Below are 9,308 nucleotides of genomic sequence, written 5' to 3' on the forward strand. Positions count from 1 at the left end.
TGTGTGTGTGTGTGTGTGTGTGTGTGTGTGTGTGTGTGTGTGTGTGTTAGGACATCTCTTTGTGTTAGTATGTTTTCTAGTACACGCGTGGGCCTAATTGAGCATGCTTACGAGTGCTCATGTGTATGCATGCAGTGTTTCCTCCCTTTATGCTGCTCTTGTTTGTGTCCTTGCATGAAGCTCCGCATATATCTGTGCCACTCGTGTTTCTCTAGGTGTGCGATTGGATGAGTGCGCTTATGTGTGAGTGTGTGTGTTGGCGTTGTCATCATTAGCCGAACAGGGCTGACGGATGGCCGTATGATTATGAAATATGAGTCCTGTAATGACGCCCATGGCATTTCACATCCACATCGATCCCACGCACTCTCATAGCAAGTGTGTGTCTGTACGTGTGTGTGTGTTTGCAGCCGCACATTTTTGCGCATCCCTTCCTTTGGTAATCCTTAAAGTGTGCGAGAGCACACGGGATTGTATGACTGCGTGTGTGTGTGTGTGTTTGAACGCACTTGTTAACAAACCAACTCGTGCTTTGAATGGAAGATTTGCATATTAAACAACAACAACAACTAAACATGATTTATGCCAGGATCTGTCACAGCAACAGCACTCGAACAGAGCGCCTTTCTGGCTCCGCACTGCCTCCTTCTCATTTGCCTAATACGATTTAGTGCATTGTGCGCGTCTGCGTACATGCGTGTGTATTGTATGTCAGTATTTAAACGTGCCAGCGATTGTTTGTGTGTGTGTGTGTGTGTATGTGTGTGTGTGTGTGAGTGAGTGCCCGTGCCAGTGGCATTATATGACACAAGACTGTATCTTTCTCTGCTTGGTTTAACATGAATAATGCAGCATGTGTCACAGTCTGAAAATAGTATGGAGGACACACACAACATTGTGCAATAAACATATGTCTTTTTTAACTGGGCTAATCTGACAGTGCCAGTCACAGCTAGTCGCCCACGCAACACAAGGGGCTCAGAAAGCTGAGAGAGAGAGAGAGAGAGTGCGTGCGTGCGTGCGTGTGTGTGTGCGTGTGTGTGTCTTTTAAATCTAGCAGCAGACGAAAGAGATTCAAACAACAGATTGCGTGAGAAATATCACATCCAATTCCTCAGGAAAACAGACTTTTTTTGTTTGTTCCCACCGCGCTCAGCACGCGGAGGGAACCGCGTGCTGACAGTCGCAGAGAAAATCAAGTCGCACAAAAGTTGTTGGTGTTTCTTTTGTCGCTGGTTCCTCTTTTGAAGATGATCTGTAACCGTTTCTGCTTTGTGAGATGATACGGAGCGGAGAGAGGGGATGACATAAGATATAATACGATGAAACTTTGCTAATCCACGTGGGGAACCGGGCCGGCGCAGCAGCATATCTCCGAGGAAATTCCAAAGGAATTTAGCATGTAAAAAGAACGGAGCAAATGGGGGTCATCTAAATGCTCGAAGCTGGCAATTCCAACACTACATTAAAAGGAAATGTATAGATCACAGCATTACAGAATAGACATGGTTTGGGTTTGTGTAAAAAAAAAAAAAAATCGGTTTGATCGTCAGGTCTGTTTGAGTTCCCACATTCCCAGATCTGATTAACTAACATGATGAGTACAATCTCATTCATAGCTACTGCATGAACAGGTGTGTGGAACAGCACCTGGACTCGTGTCTGGTGAGTTCTCAAACCCTAAGCCCTGTTTTGTTTCCAGTGTGCATTGTTTCGTGCTTCTATGGGGAATTGAATTAATGAGGATACTATTGTGTCATATACAGGTGCTGCTCTGAGTTAAATATGGAGGGCACATACCTGGAACATCCTCTCCATCACCACTTGTTTCCAGTTTTGCCGCCCCGCCTCTGCTCCTCTCGTCAAAAACATCATATTTATTTTCACTCTCGCATTTTGTCTTTAATTTTTCCCTGTGACCGCTCATCCTCAAAGAGTATAACTGCTTCATCTTAGGATATTGATGTTGCTCGTGCGTGGGTAATTACAGCAGCATTATGGATCGGCTGACCCCTGACGATTTTGGTCACCTCTTGAGGCAAACCTCGGCCACAGCTGAACGATTTTAACCCGCTAATGTTTGCACAGGAAACGCTGATACTTCACTTATAAACACCAAAAACTGTGGGTCGTCTCTATCAATAACTATGCCAATGTGTACGTCTTTTAAAGAGCGAGGATCTGATAGCTGCCCTCACATCATAATGGACTGTGTGTGTGTGTGTGTGTGTGTGTGTGTGTGTGTGTGTGTGTGCTGTGCATTGGAAGCTAAAAAAAGAAGAAAATATATTAAATTCCTGAGTTGATAAGTGGGGGCTCTCCCCTGGTGAGAACACATGAGATAAATTTGCCTCAGGGAATTCAGGAAACACACACGCGACACACACACTTGCATACAACACTCCGTGCGTGAGCCGGTGTGTGAGCCGTTGTGCGGTCCTTTACTCAAGGTTCGCATCTTGGTAAAGTATGTCTTACATATGCGTATATCCATGTGAACGCTTGCGTGAGGGGGGGGGACCAATAGCTGCAGACGAGCACGCCAATTGCTTCCATAATTCAGCCGCGGCCTCCTTTCCTCTCCGTCTGTCTGGGGAATTAACTGCCGCACCGTGTGATATTGCTGATATATTAATCTGCCTGCGTATTACCACTGCAATGATTGCTTTCCCCGAGCACTGCTCTCACTGTTTGAGGTGTATTTCTGAACCACGCATTGTGTGACATTCCCCACTCCCAGGAGGCACTTGAATGAGTATGAAGTATCTATACATCTACATGTACAAAATTACATTTTCCGTGTGTGTGTGTGTGTGTGTGTCTCCAAACAGAGTGCTCGCGTTTGCACGTGAGAATGAAATCACACACTTTCTGCTGCAAATTAGCGAGAGCAAATGTTTGCTCAAACCCTTGGAACGTTACACCAGGCTGGGGCTTTTGCGCACTTAAAAGGCGCACTATACAACAATCTCCTTTTTAAGGCACGGCAGCAACCCTCTGAAATACAAATCAACTCGGCGTTCAGCTTCACAAGGCTGACAACAGCTGCATTAAAAATGCAATTAAAGGCGGGTTTCCCCCCCTTTCTATTCAGATGCAATCCCTGACAGATGTGCTATTATTCACAAGGTCAGAAAGAGTTTGCCGTTACAGTCTCGTCCTAATCCATGAAGAGTGTTTGATGATATAAGAAAGAAAGAGTACGAAGGAGACTGGTCGAGGAAAGACAGAATAAGACGAAAGAGAAAGGATGCAGACGAACATGCAGAAGAGACGAAACGGGAACAAATGACAAAAAAAAAGACAAAGTGAGCAGGGGAGACCGGGGCACCCTCGAGAGCGTAATGATGTGGTGTTGATTTCTTCCACGGAGGCATTATGCATTGAGAGGGTGATGGTAATGACGCCACACAGAGCACACTAGAACAGCGAGCAGGAAACCTCATTAGGACAAGAGTGGGTCTCGGGTTTGTGTCAACTCGTGCTTGTGAAGTGCTCCTGAAGCGGGAAAAACATCGCGGTCCGCTCCAGACGAGCAGGACCGCGATCATCCAACCTCTCCTAACGAAGGCAGCCTTAATGAGCAAATGGTTAATGAAGGGGGACTTAATTGTCCTTCTGAAATTATTTATTACTTTCCATTTGCTGAGTGTTGCTCGGGGATGATTCATTTAGTCGAGCCATATGTAGGCCTAATGGGTGAACGCAGATGCAATTGGATTTGTTTGCAGCTCAATGGTGCCAAAAACACTGAAACAGGGGAAATACCTTGAAGGATCTCTTATGCAGGGCAGACAGAGCTAACTTAACTAACTATTTTCCTTAGATGCCATTTTCTATTGCATCTATAAATATAAATAGTTATGTAGAAAGGGAATGGGAATATTAGGTAAATGCAATGCTGTATATGAAGAATATGACAGAATATAAGTACAGTATTAGTGACACCAGCCAATCCAGTGGTTACCTTTTTCTGTTTTTATGCAAAAATAAAGACATTTATGTATGTGGTTTGTTATTTACTTGGAGGGTTTTTGCGCATATCTGTTTGTTTTCACCCTTTTCTCCCCATTTTTCATTGATTTCCTTTTACCTGAAGTATTTCCATTGAAAGAGGAGCTCTCTAACTGAGACATGCAACAATACATCTTGATATCGTATAAGTCTGATACTGACTCAGATAGCTGGATCTGTGAGGACGGGCTGATCTGGACACCATTCAGATATCTGTGGATATTTATTTGTTACATTTTGTTTTACCAAGTTAGGAAAACTAAGGATTAAGTCAAGCTTGATGTTGTCTCACACATAAAAGAATGATCCCACTCACTTTCACACAGCGAGGCAAACGGCTTCATCAATCAAACACTGGTATCGAGACTGAACAAGTCAGATCTGTGCGAACTTTTAACGTACATGGCGATCAATGTTCTTTTGCGACACGAAACATTTTGGTGCAAATGGACGAAATCACTGAAATTCAACTGAAACCATTAGTGTGTTCAGCAGACTGAACTTGAACTGCACACGATCCCAATCACCACGTATAAACACTTGTGTACACACACGTACAGCGATGAAATAATGTAATTTAAAGTTTAATGAAGTTCTCTGATAAGAACCAAGAGGTTAATACAAATGTGTTTCATGAAACTGTGTGTGTGTGTGTGTGTGTGTGTTAATGTGTGGATTTATTTGTGACGTCACCGTGAATGTGTGTGTGTGTGTGTGGGACAGAGTGTTTCCTAAAAAAAAAAAAAAAAAAAAAGGCATTCATGGTATCTGTGTGTTTGTGAGGGAGATGGGAAGAGTAAAAGAGATAGCGACTGCCTGCGAGTATTATCTGCTAGTGCATGTATGGAGAGAACCGGTGTGTATAGTACATTAGAGTGGGATGAGATACTGTCTCTCCTCTTCCTTTCATCAGGTTGGGTGCCTGAATAGAAGCTCAGATAAGGGATAAGTGAACCTATTACACGCAGGCGACGCTTTCACACACCACAAGCCGGACAAAGCCGACCATTTTGACTTGTCAAAGCAGGAAAAAAGCATAGTTGTAACTAATGACATTAATGGCTCCTCTGTCACATTTGACGTCACAGACCTTTTCTCACAATGGAAATTTCAACTTGTCAAACACACTAACGATGTCAAAATGTATTCTACGACACATCTAAAATGGAACGAAACCAACGTTAATGCGATTAGTTACACCTGTGCTTTCCCTGTGATGCAAAGTCATGAATTCGACTTGGAGAATTAAAGGCCATTTTTTGTTGTTGTCAGGTAACATTTTCTCTACTTTGATCCGTTCTGACTAAGGTAGGAGTTGGCAGCCATGGGTGCAGTGATACACAACATGCATTGTGTATTTATTTGTTTGTGGTATACGAGGAAACTCATGTTTACGTGGGGATTATTTGCAAACTGCATTAAAACTCTGGTGGGATTTGGGGGGTTTGTACGAGATGCCAATGCGAACCGCTCAGCCAATGTCCATCCTCGTTCAGGTGTGAAGCCGTGCCAAGCGAGCCAGCGCGCACAATTACCGGAATCCTGGCACACACAGCTTGTTTGTAGTATTGGTATAACATGTCCGTTGGGAGGAAGAGCTCTTTGGCTACAGCGAGAACAGCACAAACATGTAGATTACTCACGTAAATGTTCTTAATTCAATTTAATACAAATGTTACATTTTTTGGGGGTCCCCCCCCCCACTGTGTGTTGCCTATACGCATCATAACGCGCACGTTAAATAACCATCATGCAAACGGCGTGCCGAGTTCTATGTTAGGGTGCGATGGTTGCAACACTTGGAGGAATCGCAACTTGTCTTTCCAACATGAACTTCTAGTTGCAAATGTGTTCAGCTTGCACGATTCCAACGCTCGCTTTGGAAGACAGCGCAGATGCATTGGAACGATGCAGCGGTAATGGCTTTGCTCATTCGAAATGAATTAACTTGACAAGGACAGACAATGAGGGAGAAGTTTGCAGAGTGGAAACTCGAGCTGACGAGTTATCATTTTAAGAGAGGTATTTGCCATCTTATGAACTAAACTTGATTAAAGCTAATTAAATGATTTCAGTTTTTGTGTAAAATATGTGCGTGAAGAGAACTGTCACTTTTAATAAAACATATTTTACATATTACAGTGACTCATTTTGTTGTCTTGGCCACGTCAGGAGTCCTTTTCATTGCGTTTCCTCAAATGAGGTATATAGCGCCCCCTAACGATACCACACAACCTTTGTTTGTTTAAGATGAGGTGGACTAATTTACTACATCTGGCAACGTGCAAACAAAATGACTCGGACTGCAACGAGAAGCATCATTGGACATTGCTTGATATTAGATGAGCCACATCCCCGTGAAAGAAAGAAAGGAGAACTTCCACGTCAAATAACGTGAGTCAACAAAATAAGTTACCGCCTCTCTGTGGTTGTGTGCGCGCGCATTGGACTCCTCGCTGTTTAGCTGCTTGATGCGCTGCGTCTGTGCCTCGTTCTGTCTGCTCACTGAAGCTGTTGTGTTTTTTAAGTTGGCTCGCGCACATACATGTGTCTGATGCACGCGCTGCTATACTTGTTGATGTTTACAGCAGCTGAAGTCTGTGGATGTCATATGTTTGCACAAAGCAGCCGCTTCCACACGCAAACAGGCTGCACACAGGTGTAATTAATCAAATGTAATTAATTAAATGTAATTAATCAAATTGCAAACATTCGCCAGGTACCAGGGCTGTGTCCCACCGACATGGAACCGGGCCAGAAATATTGTTATCAATACATTTATCAATCAACAGAAATTTAATTCATTTAATTTAATTGTGATGCAACTATTTAGATTAGAGATATAATCGGTGTTTAATCAACCAAAAATGCCAAATATTTGCTGCTCCGTTTTATGTCATTGTAACAGAAATGCCTTTGTGTTTTGGACTGAGTCCTACAAAACAAGACACAAACTGATGTCTTACTATATTTTGCTGCAGAGTAGTGCTATCTATCTATCTATCTATCTATCTATCTATCTATCTATCTATCTATCTATCTATCTGTCTATCTGTCTATCTATCTATCTGTCTATCTATCTATCTATCTATCTATCTATCTATCTGTCTATCTATCTATCTGTCTATCTGTCTATCTGTCTATCTATCTATCTGTCTATCTATCTATCTGTCTATCTGTCTATCTGTCTATCTATCTATCTGTCTATCTATCTATCTATCTATCTGTCTATCTGTCTATCTATCTATCTATCTATCTGTCTATCTATCTATCTGTCTATCTATCTGTCTATCTATCTATCTGTCTATGAATGCTTAGAAGGTGCATAAGAAACGTGTGATTTACAATGGAGCGGTGCTGAAACAATCCTGATTTGTAAACTGTGTCAGTGGCCCCAGTGTGGTTCAGTAGTGAGCTGATAAGAACTGTGCACATCTGACAGGTGCGGGAAGATCTGTTTATGCGTGTGTTTCTTATTAGTTTATATTTATTTCCTCCATTGCCTATAGAGGCACTGGAGACGGACGGATAGCATCGTTATAGACTGGTCTCAGAACACAAACTCGTGATCACGTCGTGAGTAAGGTGATCACGTGTCATATTTGTGTTACATCTTACAAAACTATTTGGGTAATCTTTCAGTCCTGTAAAATAGCCTACACACACACACACACACACACACACACACACACACGCACACACACACGCACAAGTGTAATTGAGCTGCTATACAGGTGTGAAATTTGGTGGCAGGCTGATAATTTCAAAGTGTTTTGAAATGGGAAAACAGAGCTCAAGTCCAAGACTTGCTGTTGTGTTTGCTACATGTGTTTTGTCTGTGTTTTTTGAAAAGAAAAAGACCAAACGCTCTTGTTGGTTGTTACAGCATTTGTCATTTATTGGAATGACAAGAAAGCAATCTGTGCTAGACGACTGTTCTTTAAACTGCTTTTGTAATGCCTCACGTCATATCTGATTGGCTGCTTGCTCGTGTCACCGTAATCGATGAGTGTGGGTGTGCTGAACGGTCGCGTCGTATGACTTGTGTTTGCTGCCGTCGTAAGTGACAGAGTGAACACCTGGGTGATAAGTTCAACATGGGTGGAGACAATAATAGTCATTCAATTTCAAACTTGTTTCTCATAGAAAGTCTGTAATAGAACGACATGTGAACTCACGGATTGTTTCTCAAATCTCTTACTTGGGGGGGAGGGGGGGGGCGTAGACAGGAAGGAATACATTTTTAATATTTTTGGAGAGCGGAGTAAGAGACGCAAGCGCTTCATTAAATCTGCCTTATCTATCTAAGCAGCAGTCCCCATGTTGAGGCGGCTGGGAAGTTGAAACAAGAGCACCCCGAATACTTCACAGATTTGAAAACACATCCCAGTATGACTTAATTTTAATAAATGTGAGTGAAAGTAGGACAGAGGAGAGAAAATGAGACGGGGGGGGGGGGGGGGGGGGGACTTACAGGCGAGGGGAGGGAGGGATTCTCTCTGAAATGAGGTGCAGAGGGTTTTGTAATAAGTGTCTGCTGGTATAAAGCTGAAACTCAAAAGTGTATGTTTGATATGGAGTGATGATTACCAGCTGGGGAGGTTCATGATGTTTGGCAATGAAAGAAGCAGATATAAAACAAGTTCTGGAGAGAAAATGGCAGCTTTTAAAAATAAATCCCTGCTTCTTTTCTCCACTTTAGATTAACCTCTTTAATCTGTTTTCCCTCCGCAGTACTGTCATTTTCTTGTTTTTCTCTGATCCATATTCTTTTCCATCCCCTAAAAAAAGGCAGGCGAGGCCAACAGCGATATACGCAGGAAAGAAGCAGGGCAGTAAAGGTGGTAGATAAGGAGATGGAAGGGCAGTAAGGCGGTTATCGTCGGAGGAAAAGAAGTTCAGTAAAAGAGCAGCTGAAGGCTCGAGGGAAAGAGACGGGTTGCGGGAGGTGTTTTTACATCTCGCAGCGATGTTGCATCAGATCAGAGAAAGCAGGTGGGAGGAAGAAGAATACAAAAAAAAGAGGTTAAGTGTTTGGCGTTTCCTGCTCTCGGCGTGCCTCAATCCATCTTTCTTCTTCAGCGGCTGCTTTTCTTGTCTGCTCTCCATCTCCTGCTCTTCCTCCTCTGGACACCGTGTTAATAGCTGCGGCGTATTATTTATGAAAGCAAGGCCAGAAGACATGCAAAGAACATTAGCAGAAAGCCATTGATCCTCCTGCCAAAAAAAACCCACATATTTGTTTTTGGGGGGGGCAATGACAGGATGCGTGCATGCTCGTGTGTGTTAAAATA

At 42.9% G+C, this 9,308-nt stretch overlaps 1 protein-coding gene across 12 annotated transcripts in view; it reads left to right on the top strand.

Annotated features, from left to right (window-relative positions):
* Window positions 1-9,308, top strand: part of grm8a (glutamate receptor, metabotropic 8a) — a 246,472-nt gene that overhangs the window by 6,302 nt on the left and 230,862 nt on the right. The window lies entirely within an intron of this gene.

This window comes from Anarrhichthys ocellatus, unplaced genomic scaffold, assembly GCF_004355925.1.
Source record: "Anarrhichthys ocellatus isolate YVR2014 unplaced genomic scaffold, GSC_Weel_1.0 scaffold33, whole genome shotgun sequence".
In the NCBI taxonomy this organism is placed as follows: Eukaryota; Metazoa; Chordata; class Actinopteri; order Perciformes; family Anarhichadidae; genus Anarrhichthys; species Anarrhichthys ocellatus.